The 14,876-nt window shown below is 41.1% G+C and overlaps 1 protein-coding gene across 6 annotated transcripts in view; it reads left to right on the top strand.

Annotated features, from left to right (window-relative positions):
- LOC136855906 (inositol-tetrakisphosphate 1-kinase-like) overlaps window positions 1–14,876 on the top strand; it is a 146,590-nt gene that overhangs the window by 46,192 nt on the left and 85,522 nt on the right. The window lies entirely within an intron of this gene.

The following is a 14,876-nucleotide window of genomic DNA, read 5'->3' as shown; positions in this document are numbered from 1 at the left end:
TTGGCATGTCTTATGTACCAGGCTCTGCAGTAAAGATGTGGATGAATTCATCCATTCTTCATCCAATCTTTCATCCTGCTCTGTTGTTTTCATTCTGATTCTAACTATACAGTTTGGGAATGAGGTACCTGTAGTCATGCTACTTCTTTTCCTTGTAAGAGCTGTTGGAATTTGTTTAGAAGACCACAAGTTTTTTAATAAAATGCCATATCATATTGACCAGGCAAGTTATTTTAAAGGCATATAACAGTATCAATGAAACTCAGGCATCCTGTAAGAAGATCAGGGGTCATGAAATTAGGCCTGTAGGCCTTTAAAAGACATATGACAATTAGCTCTCCAATTACCTTTGTATTGCTTTATTTATGTGACAATGCACACATCCTTCAATGTATTTTTTACAAGACTTGTTAAAGCTGCTGGCTAAGTTATTGTGACTTCCCAGAGGGAATAGGCTATTTCAGGACTGATTTCTCTTCCTCTCCTTTTTAACCTTGGATTTACTACTAGAACATCCCTGCACAGTACAATTCTTGACCTTACTAGCAGGGAACCAGTCCACTTCATGAACTTTTGCTAGTCCTCAGAACATTGGACATTAGACACTTCACTCCAGTGGTTAACTAACTCAGAGCCTTTTTTTGCCAACTGCTGATATCAGCAAGGGTCTTTCCACCTAAATAGCTACCCATGCTCTCATAAAGTTGTGGATTTTTAGGGTAGAAAAACTAAAATATTTTAAAAACAAAAATGATAATGTTTTAAAACACATCCTTGAATAAATGAGAATTTCACACTTCCTGCCCCCACTTCTATTGCAGTAAGGTTAAATGGCATGGAATGACTGTTTTCTGCCAATAGGGGGACTTTGGAGTTTGGATGTACAGATGGCCATGGTGGATTCCTCCTTGAAAGTATGTCTGGAAATGGAGTTGACACATAATTTGCTAGCTTAGCCTAAAGTGTTGGATTTGTACCACAGAAAATTAGTTGTTTCTAAAAAAATGTATATATGTAATATAAAACATTTTATCAAACAAACCCATTAGTCAAATCCTCAGGACCCACCTCCCACCCAATCATCATAGCTCATTAGCATAAAAGAGTTAGTTTAGTTATGCCTGGCTGATGGACCACATGCTCATAAAGTCACTTATTACTCTACTACCTCTGTAGTTCGGTAAGTATTCAGGATTGGTGTATGGGTTCATCAGGACCATAACTTTGGCTCATTATGATTGATGAGCTTTTATGACAAATATGCCACTTGGGCTGAATCTTACCTTCTGTTAGAAATAGTTTCTATCTCCATGCTGATAGACGAGTCAGAATTCCAGCAAAAGAAGAATTAGTGGCCACCCCAATTACTCTAGTACACCTGTTCTTCACCAGGTGTGTTTGTTTCAATTGTAGCTCTTGTCAGAATTCTCCTTATTGCCATTGTGCATAGGGGCTTGTTGGTATTTCATGGATTTCACTGTTGGCTGCTTTCACAGTGCTGTACTGTACATTTATTTTCCATAGAATGCCTCTTACTGGAGTCAAGGCTGAGAACATCAGGAATGATTATTGTGTTAGCAGGGGTGTAAAGTATGATCTTTAGAATGGATGTGAGGAATGTAGGGATTTTTGAAGGCATTTCTGTTTGTTTGTTAGTAAAGGAAGAGAAGGGAAGCAGATAGATTGTGAGAGCAAATAGGTCAGGTCATAAACCTGTCATTTTCCCCTTCTCCAGGTCCTTCGTCTGTAGCTAACCTTACTCAGTCAATGGCTTTTTCTCTGCTAATGTTTTAACTAGTATTGAGACTTCCTCTTCAGCTCCGCCTTCCCCTTGCCTTTCAGTTCAGGAAAAGTGTATTGAGAATTTAGAACAGGTCATAAACTTTATTTGTTCCCACACGAATACAAACCCTTGGTCTTTACACATGGATAACTTTCAGCAAAGCTGGAAAGTCCATCTGTTAAACTTTTGCAATGCGGTTATGGTAACAGTTACCTAAGTTAGGGGCGCGAGTACCGCCCACCCAAGCGGTATGCATTCAGTCTCTTCAGATTACTTTTGGCTGCACTCTCGACAAGACGTGCTTTCTTCTCTGTCCTGCTGTTTGGCCTTTTTCCTCTTGTTGTATATTTTACGTTTGTAATTTGAAATATTGATTTGCATATACTGTAATTTGAAATATTGATTTGGATATACTGAAACATTTTTGTATTTTGATATATTAAGACATTTCAATATGTTCCTCGACATCCGTGTACCAGGGAATGTGGTCCGTCTGCTGTGATTGGTGTCGTAGATGGGGTTCCTCTCCTCTCGGAACCTCTGTTCAACAGATAGCTGATTTACTAGTCTTTTTCAGAACAAAAAAACTTTTTTTGTGTGTCTGCCATAGAGGGCTGCAGAGTTGCTTTGGCTTTAGTTTTATGTATGAAGGATGTGGACATAACTACATCTTATTTTAGTCAGTAAAAGGTTTGCCTGAATCTATGTTAGGGAACTGTTCCAGCTCCCCCATTGATGTGCAATCATTTTCACATTCCCCTGTAAGGGGTAAGGCGTTGGTGCCCTTTTGTCTGTAGCCTGAGCCTAGGACTGCCCTGTGACAGTTGGAAGAGTCTGCTGCCAGGGAACCAGGTTGGTTCTGGGGGCGATGTGGTTCTGTGACCGCCATCACCCTCTCATTTCACGCCCTTGAGTCTCATTTAATGTGTTAGCCGAAAGATTTTGGTAAGTGTAAACCTTCAACTTCTGCCTTCATTGGCATCTTAGTAATGAGGGAGTTGGTACCAATAGGGCTAATTATATAAGTATAGACAGTTATTAATAATAATGTGTCTGTAATGTTTTGTATTTATTCTGATGATACGCTGACTTGATTGTTAAACCAATCCTTTCTGCCTTAATCTCTCATTCTAAATCCTTGTTTGCTATTCCTCTTTCTCTTTGAAGTGCACTTTTCATTCTTTACATGCTGTTTTTTCGGCTATAGGCAAGTCTCTTCCTTCTGCCTCTGTTAATGTTTCTTTCCAATCCTGCCTTGGTTATAGTATCTTCTGTTGTTTCCAAGCTAGATGTTATTCTATCTGCTTTGCTTAGTAAGGATGTGTTGTATGGGAATACTCTTAAGTCTATTGAGACACTTTTGGACAAGGCTGGTGTTGGTTTTTGCTGTCACTTCTCTTCCCCACCTTCCCAATCTTTCCCGTTTTCTTTCATGCCTGGTGGCACTTCATCTTATGTTGTTCAGCAGATTTGTGTTGACTCAGTTGAGCTGCTTCAGATTGCATTTCCCCCAGTCTACCCTTTCATTGAGTTGGGGTTTCATTGTGAGTAGTCACCTGCTGTTGCCTTGACTCCTTGTAGAGGGGTAGCGCCATCAGTGCACCTCACGCGCGATGCGCTGTAGGCACTACTTAGGTACTTTGCAGCGTCCCTTTGGCCCCTAGCTGCAACCTCTTTCAATCCACCTTCTTCTAACAATTGTTTCATAGTGCAACTGCGAGGTTTTCTTTCTGTTACATCTTTTACTCTGTTTTCCTTTCAATGCTGAATGACCTCATAGGTCACAGTGCTTGGCCTTCAGCCTAAATTGTATACAGTATATTCATAATTGTATATTCAATATTGCCTCAATTCCTCTTCTGGCAGAAGAAGGATTTGAATTGGAGGATTCTCCATTGGTTTTTCTGCATTTGCTGGAGCTTTGTACTTCACTTTATCAAGTATTTGAAGAAACTCAAGCTTTCTCCTGCAATTAAACTGCATTTCATAAGTTATGTTGTACTGTACTTTGGCACACAAAGCTTCTGTTAAGTCTGCCAGCTCTTGTTTTCTGGTTTTTTGAAGTTGTGGAGAGCTGCCTCTTATGGTACAGGCGTACAGGCACTTATCGGCACAAAAACTATCTTTGGTCAAAGATTTGTTTTTTTTTTTTTTTTTGCCTGTCAAAGTGCTTTGGACATGCTGAGACAGAGTAAGTTGTCCAGGTCTTTTACTGAAATTTTTCTCATTATGATTGCCTCTTATCTGCACCAGCTTGGGAGGTTGTGTTGCCAGCTTAGTATTTGTGGCGCCAGCTTAGAGAGAGTGTGGCGCCATCTTAGAGAGTTGTGGCACCAGCAGGATTTTGCTGAGGAAGAGTCTTTGAGTTTTTGAATAACATGGTCAAGGACATTTCTGACGATGCAGGGAGAATGTTCTCATGTTTGTACGTCTCAGTTTTGAAGAGTGAGAGCAGTAAAGCTCCTATCTGTCATCAAAGGTTTCTCCTGCACATGAGATGGCAGTTTTGGTTTCTTTGTTGGGTTGCCTTCTAAGCCTGACTTTTTAAACTGATAAGGGAGGATATATTGATACAAAGTCGTACCTCTTTCTCACAGGCCTTATACTGTATACCTTTCATGGATCTGTTCAGCCCTCAGGCTCCAGTAGGAAGCGAATTGTAGAGCATGTTTGGAGAGACTTACGAAGGAGCAGAACCTTAGGTGTTTGAGTTAGTGAAAGAGAGTTAAAATTCCTTTCACGGTGTCCCCTCCACTGGCATCATCTGCAGTATAGCCATTTTTTCTTATCTCTTCCAGTAGAAGTATTTCATTCTTCAATAGGAGGTTGTGATTAGAGAAGAATGAAATGGAGCAGATGTTGGTAATTCACTGGGATTTTACCTCTGATTTTTTCTTAGGCCATTAGCAACCAGTGGTTGGTGCCATAGTGTTGGACATATTGAGATTGAACAACTAAATATATCTATCTCCATTCTTCAGGTTTTTTTCCAGCCTGGCTTTAGTGACTTTCCAAAAAAATTATGTATTTTCCTCATACCAATAGATCCTGAGTTGCACAAGTTCCTTGGACGTGTACTTGCAGGGAAGGAATTTTTGTTCAGGGTGCTTCATTTAAGCTCCTGTACAGCACCAAGTATTCACAAGGAATTCGTTGCTTATAGGGTGATGGTGTTGTCTTTTGAGAGCAAAAATTCTTTTTCTACTTAGTCGACTTGTTCAAGTATTCTGGAGGCCAAGAATCTGTTGCGTCGTCTGGCTCAGTCCATTCTCTGTCTGGGGATAAGGGCAGACTCACAATTTGCAGACTTTTCTGTTGTAAGATAAATGGGCAATTCTTGTTTCTTCTCGAAGAATCTTAGCCCTTAAGGAAGCTTCCTTAGGACATTTGCATCACTGGAGAATTTGTCAGAATAATAAGGCATAAGTACTGTGCAGTCTCAGCATAACAGATTGCAACTTACAGCGAACATTAATTAAACTTTTAAGTAAATCAGGACCATCATTGTCCCAGGTTCTGTAGGAGGGACGCTGAAACTTCAAGTTAACAAGTTTATTCTTAAATCTACTTCCAGTTTTGTTTTTTCCCACCATTGTGACACTGACTTACAATACACCATAGAATGGTCAACATTGCACCTGAAGAACCTTACAGAGATGTTAGGATGGTAGAAAGACTGTCGAAGATTCCTGGTAGGTTTATCCCTAAGAGCTCGAACTCTTGCCTATATGGAAGACTTTTTCTGCAGCGCAAATACTGCACATGGTCAGAAGCTAAGTCATAGTGGAAAGACTGCCTCTTTGAGTGAAAATAAATGACATAGTATTGGTTCTATAGTTCATTTCATGCAAGAACAATGCTTTTGGTGAGTGAGGGTTCAGGAAGGGCAAGTTCTGCCTACGGAATTTTCATTACATCCACAAGTCAGAAATCGCTGTGGAATTGGAGGAGCACTCAAATTAATGTGAACTTACTAGCACACAGATGAACAGGAACTAGCACACAGATGAACACGAGTGACCAGTCTACTAATACTCCTTTGATGGCCCTCAGGCTTGAGTGGTGGATGTATTTCTTCAAATTTGTCCCAATTCAGACTCATATGCCTTCCTCCTTTTTCTACTCTAAGGAAAGTATTGAACAAATTTTATGTACAAGAATTGCTCTATGACTTCTGTAGAGCCATAGTAGCCTCAGAGGGAATGATTTTCAGACTTTATAGCTCTCTCGGTAAGATCCAGAAAGGATTCCATATCAGGTAAGGATGTTTTGGGTTTCGTCCAAGAAACCTTTAGCTCAATTTGGCTGAGCGGATTTTGTCTAACTGTACTACTCACCATCCTCTTCTCAGTGTCGGAATCTGCTCTCGTTATCAGCAGACAAGATTCATCCCGAATACAGTAATATGAATTTTCATAATAAAACTTTATTATTTGGATACTTACCTACTGTTGAAGTAGACCAGCCCAACCTTCTCACAACTAAGTGGACTGTCAAGGGGAATTCTGACGAGCTAAAACGTTCAAAAGACAGCTGGTGGAGAACAGGTGTACAGTACTAGACAGTCATCTGGGTCAGCCAGTCATTCTTCTTTTGTTTGAATGCTGACTCACCTGCTGGCACAGAGATATAAGCTATCTTTGATGGTAGTATATCCAAATAAATTTTACTATGAAAATTCATATAATAATGGTATGAAATCTTTTCTAACTCTGTGGTCTTATTAAACTGTCTTTCATAAATAAATAAACAACTTGAAGGTTGACCATGACATTGCTGTGAAGTTTGTTATAGGATATGAAAAGTGTCACATGAACAGGGTTACTTCCGTAGAGTTGTCCTTATATTTAAGTTTTTAGTCACCTAAGAATATTTAAAAGAAATTTGACAAATCTAAAAATATTTAAAAGAAATTTGACAATGTACATGCACTCTTTGAAACCTTTGATAACTCCAGGGATATAATAAGATTACTTCTCTCAAAATATATATCTGGGGTTTCATCACTGTCTTGTACCCCTAAAATGATGAAGACAGTCTAAATTTTGTTGTATTCAGCTTGCTCATATTGCTTATCAATAAAGTATTATTCTCAGCATTTCAAAAACTCTTGTCAGTCTTGTAATCATAGCTAAAATGAGAGGTAGAAGAAATGTATCTGTTAATGGATTTTTTGAGAGATTCCAAATTAACTTTAATCATGGATGAGTTAATGATGCCTGTAGGATGACCGCATTTTTGCATGTTATTAGAATTTATACTGCTTCATTTTGAAGAAATGTATAGAAGCTTATTTACTGTCAAAGCAGGTCATGTGTTCTTTAAAAAAAAATGACATTAGTTTACAGGCAGTCCCCGGTTATCGACAGCCTCGGTTACCGGCAATCCGGTTTTATGGAGCTTGTCTAGCAACGACGATAACCAGATTTTCATCGTTGATAACCGGTTATCGGCACCGATCGCCTCTTATCAGTGGCACTGATCACTGGTTATTGGCGCCGATAACCAGGGATCAGTTCTATAATTGCCAATTTTCGGTTAGCAGTGATTTTCGGTTATCTTCACTCTGTTGGGAATGGAACCCCGCCGATAACCAGGGACTGCCTGTATATGAGGGAGCAAGGGAGAGCTGCTGTTGTAGCTTTAAAATTTTAAGGTTACCATTCTGTCTAGCAGTCTTGCTGCAGTCAATATTTAACTTCATCTTGGTTTTGTATTGTTTTTAACTTTGAGAAAAATTCCTGCCATCACAGAATTGTTCTTTAATGAGGTGTAAGATTATAATTTAGTGTATTTTGGATGATCTTATTAATGAAGTTCTTAGTGTTTATTATCTTGTTAGTTCAGTTGACACTCGAGAACATCATTTGTGTGTTGTCAGATTTCTTGTAAAGCACTTGTGTTGATGGCAGTTGTCACTCAAAACATATCATTTGTGGAATATACACTGTTAACTTGTAATTTAAACATGTTTTTTCACACTTGTCTTTTTAGCACATCACATTGTACTGAAAAGAAGCCTAAATGCTTAACACTTGAGTTAGCAGTGATATCAGTTCCTAATTACATTATACTGTAATGTATATTTATTAACTAACAACTTTCACTACAGCTAGACTACTGGTAAATAAGAGTATCCCTGTAATAAAGAAGAAACTATGGCAAAACTTTGGCACTTAAAAGGAAAATATGGGATTTTGACAATTTATAGCAATAGAGTGTCAGGGTTAGTGGCTAGGGTGCAGTTAGAAGATCGTATTATGGATGAGAAAGTTATAGAGAGATGTGGTGTCCAGTGACTTAAAGAGAGACTACGGGGATGTGAAGAAAGTGATACGGTACATGAAGACTTAGGCCTAATAAAAGTTCTGGGAGAAAGTATATAGGACAGGGGAGACTGGAGAGAACTCATTTTACGACCAGCCCCATCAGAGAAAAATTATTTCCACAGCATAAGTATGAAATCTAATGGCAGCCTAATTCAAATAAAGAAAACTAATATTTAATCTATAACATATTAGACTTTCTAAGTTTTTTCTTTTCCCTCTTGTTGCTTCCCTGAAATAGGTTACTACTTATAGAGTTTTGCAGCATAGAGGCTCCAGCTACATTTCATCTATTGTAACCTTACTTGTTCAGTTTTTACTTCTCAATCAGTTATTTGGGAATTATTCAGTGAATCTAGGAATATGACTTAATTGCGTATTTGAGGTGAACTTACCCTCTATCATTTAGCTTTATCTGCGACTACTTGGCGTGGGTTTGACAAGTGTTAAAATTGAAACAGTTGTTAACGAACAGTCCTAATAGTTACTCCCCCATCCTTTGTAGGGTGGGGGTAAAACGTTGAATGTTTTGGTTGCTCATTCTACTCTTGTCGGAGAAATTGGCTGGCTGTGTAGACAAGTGTGTGAATTGTTGGTTTGTTTTCTTGGTTATCAAATTGGATCGTCTATACTGTGGTTTGTTGTTTCACTATGGATTCTTCTTCTCAGTCTCCCTTATCAAAATCTCTTAGATTTTGCAAGGTAGGCAGTTGCAAGACCAGATTGGTTTCTTTGAAGTACGATACACATGAATTATGCATTGATCGTCACGAGGTAACTTCTGATTTGGACAGTCGTTGTGATCATTGCAGGGAATGTTTTTTGCAAGAAATAGATAACGTGGTAAAGTATCGTATTAGAAGAGAGAAGGATAGGTGTAGAGTGTAAAGAGAACAGCTAGTCTTGTAACAAAGTGTTCCTTAGAATTAACTTATGATCAGGAGATAGATAGGGCTATTGATTCTTCTTCTCAAGTAGATTCACATCCTTCCACACCCATTAAGTCAGCTCAGGGTAGTAGGTTAGATTCAATGCAGTCTGATATTGAGTCTGTAAAATCTAGGATTGAATTTTTATATAACAAATTTGAATCTTTTGCATCTAATGTATCTAGTGCATTGACAGGGACAGTGTCCCCTCTTTCCATTGGCAACTCCGTGGATGAAGCCTTGTCTGTCCCATCAACTCCTCCTGCTGACAGGCCTGGTAGTCCCAGGGATCCCAAATGAGGACTAACATCCTAGGATGTTCATGGGCTTTGCCCCATCTCCTGCCTTTTGTTCTCGGTCCTCAATGGACAAACACAAATTACTCTCACCTAAAGACATTCAAGCTAGGGTGAAAAGGTCTAGGCCTTTGATTTTGAATATGTTATCCCAAGGTTATTTTAGCTATTTGTCTGAACCAAGTAACCGATGGCCGTTCAGCACTGAACGATGCTGCTGCACCTTCAGCTGCCTCAAGGAGTCTGGAGTCCTTAGTTAGGCATTCAGGTAGTAAGTGTCAGCTTCTGAGGCTTTGCAGCTTTTATGGGCTGTCTTTCTAAACCTAAGACTTATCCTGTCAGATATTCGAGGCCCCAGGAAGTGTTGAGTCCACGTGAGTTTCCTCATGCGTCTTCTTAGAATACGCATCAGGTGGATGCGTGGAAAGCTTCATCGGGTCCATTTGCCGCCTCATCAAGTCCAAGGGAAGAGTTGGCAAATCCTCAAGAGACAGTAGTAGGCCATAGTTTCTTCTGGGCCACAGTTAGTGTCTGTGATGCATGAGTCTTCATATAGCAAGAGAGGTGAGGAGGTAAGTGTGAGCGAACAAGTTCTTAGTGGTATCAAGGGAACAGGTCATGCTTTTCCTGTGTTGGAAGGCAAGTCGCCTTGGTTAAAGGGTTCTCGCCCTCTTGTGTCAGCCAGACTTTCTCGAGACCGTTCTCAGTTCAAATATTTACCAAAGTGGATTAGTAGAATTCAAGCACCGACCCGGGTCTTGCAAGACCATCTGGTTCTGAGGCTTCTTCAGTTGTCACAGATGAGGAAGACTTGTTTAGGCCCAGCTCTTCCTCTCAAAGTTCTCCTTCTCCTGCTTTACCCCTCGGATAAGGAAGAGGAACACATAGAAGCAGTCACCTCAGGTTTTAAGGAACTGGTTCAGTTGTGTTTGGACAGATATCCATAGTTCTTTTCACCGGAGTATTCTAACACTGCTCACTCTCTAAGGGCTTCCAGGTTGGTGTCTGATTGTTCTCCTCTTCCTTCCTTTAGGCTATCAGATTCTGTATATGGAAGATTTGACTCTATTGCTAAGGCTTTGCCCAAGAAGATCTCTAAAGGATCCTCTCATTTGTCTCCCTTCCTTCATGCTAGCCTTCCTTCATGCTAGGAAGTCAATAGTGTATTGGACGGGGGAGTTTCTCCCCTTTCCTCCTGATCTGGTAGTGGATGGCGCTGTTTTGTCCATGATTTTTCCGACTAAGAAAGGCGCTATTGCATAAGGCAGGTTGCATTTCTCTGTTCCAGAGGCTGAGGATACGTATAAGAGTTTGACTAACGCTATCGAAGCTGTGTCCTTCAGTGAAATTGTTCTGAACACAGCTGAACAGTGCTAGAAGGAGTTTGGTGAACTTCCTCCTTTGGCCAGGGATCCTTTTGTTAAGGCCTTAGGGTTTTTTGCCGCCCTAGACAAGGCATTTCTTGATGTGATAGGGGAGCTATCCCATGTCGTGAGCAACCTTAAAGTTGGCAGAAGGGAGCAGCTTTGCTCTCTGCTGGTTCATCTGTTTCCCCCCTTAGTAAACAGTCTATAATTTCAGCACATCCTTTTGGGATTATTGAAGAAAAACTGTTTGCATCTGTAGCCTAGGAGACTGGGAAGACAGAGAATAGGTCTTTTATCAATCAGTCCCAAGCTTCTAAAGGGAAGTCTCCTGCGTCTTCCTCTTCTTTTAGACGTCCTTTGGGCAATGCTACCTCCTTTACTAGGTCTTCCTTTCCAAGTACTGGAAAGAGGAAAGTATCTTTTTGCCAGCAAAGTTCCAAATCCTGTTCTGCAAGGGGGAGGGAATTTTGTCCCCTCTTATAACAAGAATCCTAAGTCTAATAAAGAATAGGTCCTTGAGCCCTTGGGTACCTGTGGGGGCCAGGTTTAGGCCTCTTCGCTCAGGTGTTGGAATGCTTAGGGGTAGATGCTTGGGCAGAAAAAGTACTTTTGGAAGGCTATTGCATTCTTTTCAGGAGTTCGTCGCCTCTATCAAACCAGTCCATAGCCTTTCAGTCTTGCAAAGGCAACCCACAGAAGAGAAGGGTCCTGAGTCAGGAAGTCTCTTCTCTGTTAGAGAAGGCAGCTATAGAGGAAATACCAGCTACTTCTCCAGGTTTTACAACAGGCTATTCCTAGTTCCACAGGCAACGGGAGGTTGGAGGCCTGCTTGGGATTGGGATGGATCCAAGCTCAACCTCTGTCCAACTGTTTCCTTTTTCCATGGAGTCGGTCTCCACGGCTTTAGCTGCCTTGGAGAAAGAGGCATGGATATCTATGGTGGACATGAAGGACGCGTACTTTCATGTCCCCATTCACCAACATTCAAGAAAGTTCCTACGCTTTGTCTTTGGGGGAAAGACATCAATTTTGAGCTCATTGTTTAGGACTGAGTTCCGCACCTCAGGTTTTCAGCAGGGTCTTTTCCCCCTTTGCAAAATGGCTTCACTTATTAGGAGTAAGTATACTTCTGTACTTGAACGATTGGATTATCATTGCAAAGTCCAGGGAGGATTGCCTGAGGGCAAGAGAGCTAGTTCCGGGTTTAGCGAAAGCCCTAGGGTTACTGATAAACGTAGCTAAGTTTTCACTGGAACCATCTGAAAGAGTTACCTACCTGGGCATGGTAATAGATTCTATTCTTTTCAAGGTTTGTCCTACTGTGGCGGAATTCAAACCCACAAACAAAACAACACACAACACTCACCCTGATCTTCGGTTGCTGGAGATGGATAAAGGTCCACGGTCGCCAATCACAGCACACAAAACCACAAAACAAAACTTAAAACCGACCCTCCACCAACAACGAACGAAAAAAAAGAAGAGACACATGAACCATTAATGTTAATACAAAAAAAACCAGACGAACTCCCCGTCCACTTTCAAGGTTTGACCTCAACTGCCCAAGACTTCCCCAAAACCGAAAAACTCCCGACAGACAGACAGCGCCGTAAACGAACTCCAACAACCGAACCACTCATAACGACAATTACTCTCTCTCTCTCTCTCTCTCTCTCTCTCTCACAAAACATTGGGAAATGCTAAATACAAACAAATTTATTCATCCCTCTATACTACAAGTGCTCAAGTAGACAATCTCTTGTCATTCGCAAGCAAATTTGGCTCCTCATGAAGCATGCCAGCTAAATGCTGGCTGTCTCTGTTAGGTCACATGTCTTCTCTGGAAAAGTTAGTCCCAGGCGCTCAACTACAGATGAGACCATTTCAGTTGCACTTAAAGGAGGCACTGGTACAGAGAGTCGCAGCCAATCTATGAGATAGTGCTCTGGAACACAGATCTGTTCCCTTAACTTCATTGGTGGATGTCTGATGAAATACTGCTTGCAGGGAAGTCTCTCGAGTCCCCAAGTCCAGACCTCTCACTTTACAGTATTCAGATGCCCCGGACAAGGGCTAGGGTATAGTTATAGGGAATCTGCTCACTTCTGGAGTATGGTCCCCAGTCGAGAAGAATCTGCACGTAAACTGCAAGGAGTTGTTGGCTATCCAGAAGGATTTGCAGAAGCTGGAAAGGGCAGTGACCAACAAAGTAATTTCTGTCTTCTCGGACAACTCAACGTCTTTGTTGTACCTAAGAAGACAAGGGGGCACGAATTCAGAAATGTTAGTAGCCATTACCATGGATTTATTCCTGGACAGAGGAGAGGAACATTGTCCTAATGCCCCAGTCTGTACCTGGTCGATTGAGTGTTCTGGCAGACATGCCAAGTCATCCAGGATAGGTACTCTTCCATGAATGGACATTAAACCTGACTGGCAGTAGACGGCATGGCTTTAGAATGGGCAAACCTATTTGTAGATGCTTTCCCTTCAATTCCACTGTTGAAGGAATAGCTCAAGAAATTGAGAGAATCCCGGAACACCACCATGATTCTAATCGCGCCTTGGTGGCTGAGGAGACATTTGTTCACAGACCACCTAGAAATGTCGATAGAAGTTCCCAGGCAGTTACCTTTTTGGACAAATCTACTTCAACAGACAGGGACAGGGAGGCTACATGGAAATATCAACATCCTTCACCTTACCACTTGGAAACTGTCGATAAGCTCCTCAGAGCTAGAGACTTTTCACAGTAGTTTAGGAACTCTGTCCTCGCTGCAAGGGGAAAGTCCACTAATGTATTATATAAAAAACAGTGGGAACTATATAGATCATGGTGCAAGTCCAGGGGCATTTCATGTCTTTGCACCTGCGTTGATAATGTAATCAAGTTTCTATGATTCCTAAGATGTGCTAAGGGTTTGTCTGTTGCCTCCATCAAGGGTTATAAGTCCATGCTGGCTTCTGTTTTAAGGCATAATGGATTGGATATTTCAAAGGATGTTGACGTACGTGGAGCAGTACACTCATTTCAACTGGAAATGCCGAAGGTTCTTCAGAAACTTCTTTTATGGAACCTAGATACATTATTTCTTACAATACCTTAGAGGTCCTCCTTTTGAGCCCCTGAGAGAGGCTTCTCTCAAGGTTCTTTCTTTGAAAACCCTTTTTCTGGTGGCCTTGGCTTCGGCCAAAAGAATAAGCGAATTGCAAGCAATATCATCATTAATAGGGTTTTCATGTCTTGGAACAGAATTATCTCTTCTGACTTCCTTTCAGTGCAAGAACAATGTTAAGGCCAAACTTCTTCCTAGAGTTTTCTCTATCCCTTCACTAGAAACTAACTCCTGGGGAAGGGGAGCTGGTTTCATGCCCTGTTAGGGCTCTGAAGTATTATACATCCCATCTTAGACTTGTAAGGAAGCAGTGTAGCAACCTATTTTGTTCTGTCAGGAAGCCTGAGTTTTCTATGTCTAAAAAATGCCATGCCATTCTTGGTTAAGTCCTTAATTCTAGAGGCACACCATGCGGTCTTTCCAGAGGTTTGTCCCCTTTTGGAGGCGAAACCACACAATGTCAGAGCAGCGTCTACATCTATTGGTTTTCACCAGCACCTCTCTCTAGACTGTCTAGTCTTGGCAGTGCAGTGGAGGTGTATCTCTGTTTTTGCTTCTAACTACTTGTGGGACTTAGAGATCCAGTATGAAGACTGCTGTATGCTAGCACCTCTGGTTTTGGCAGGGGAGATTGTCTCCTAGTCTTCCCTTTATGTGTCACAAACAGATAAGGAGTCTCCTTCCAGGGTAAAGGGGAACTGTATGTGATGGTTCGTACACAGTAGTTTACTGTACACCACTTTATTTGGATCATTTTGCATACTGTAGTTGTCTTTGCTTTATATGTTTGTGGATGAGGGCAAACAAAGTCTCTTTTTTAATTACGTTATGTTGCAGAGCCATTGCTCCTCATTGGAGTAAGCTACCCTGAGCTGATTAAGTACCACTTTTCTTCCAATTTGGGCTTGTTGTTTTTGGGTGTGAGGTACCACAGCAACTTGTATTAGGTAGGTGGTAACTCTTGAGGGATCATAGTTTAGTTGTGGTTGTAGCTCCTGTCAGCTCTGCAGGTCTGAGGCACAGGGTCCTATAAATTGACATTCTGTGTTGCACATCTTC

The sequence above is a fragment of the Macrobrachium rosenbergii genome, chromosome 3 (assembly GCF_040412425.1).
Source record: "Macrobrachium rosenbergii isolate ZJJX-2024 chromosome 3, ASM4041242v1, whole genome shotgun sequence".
Lineage (NCBI taxonomy): Eukaryota > Metazoa > Arthropoda > Malacostraca > Decapoda > Palaemonidae > Macrobrachium > Macrobrachium rosenbergii.
Note: the sequence above shows the minus strand (reverse complement) of the source record. Positions and strands in the feature narration are given on the sequence as shown.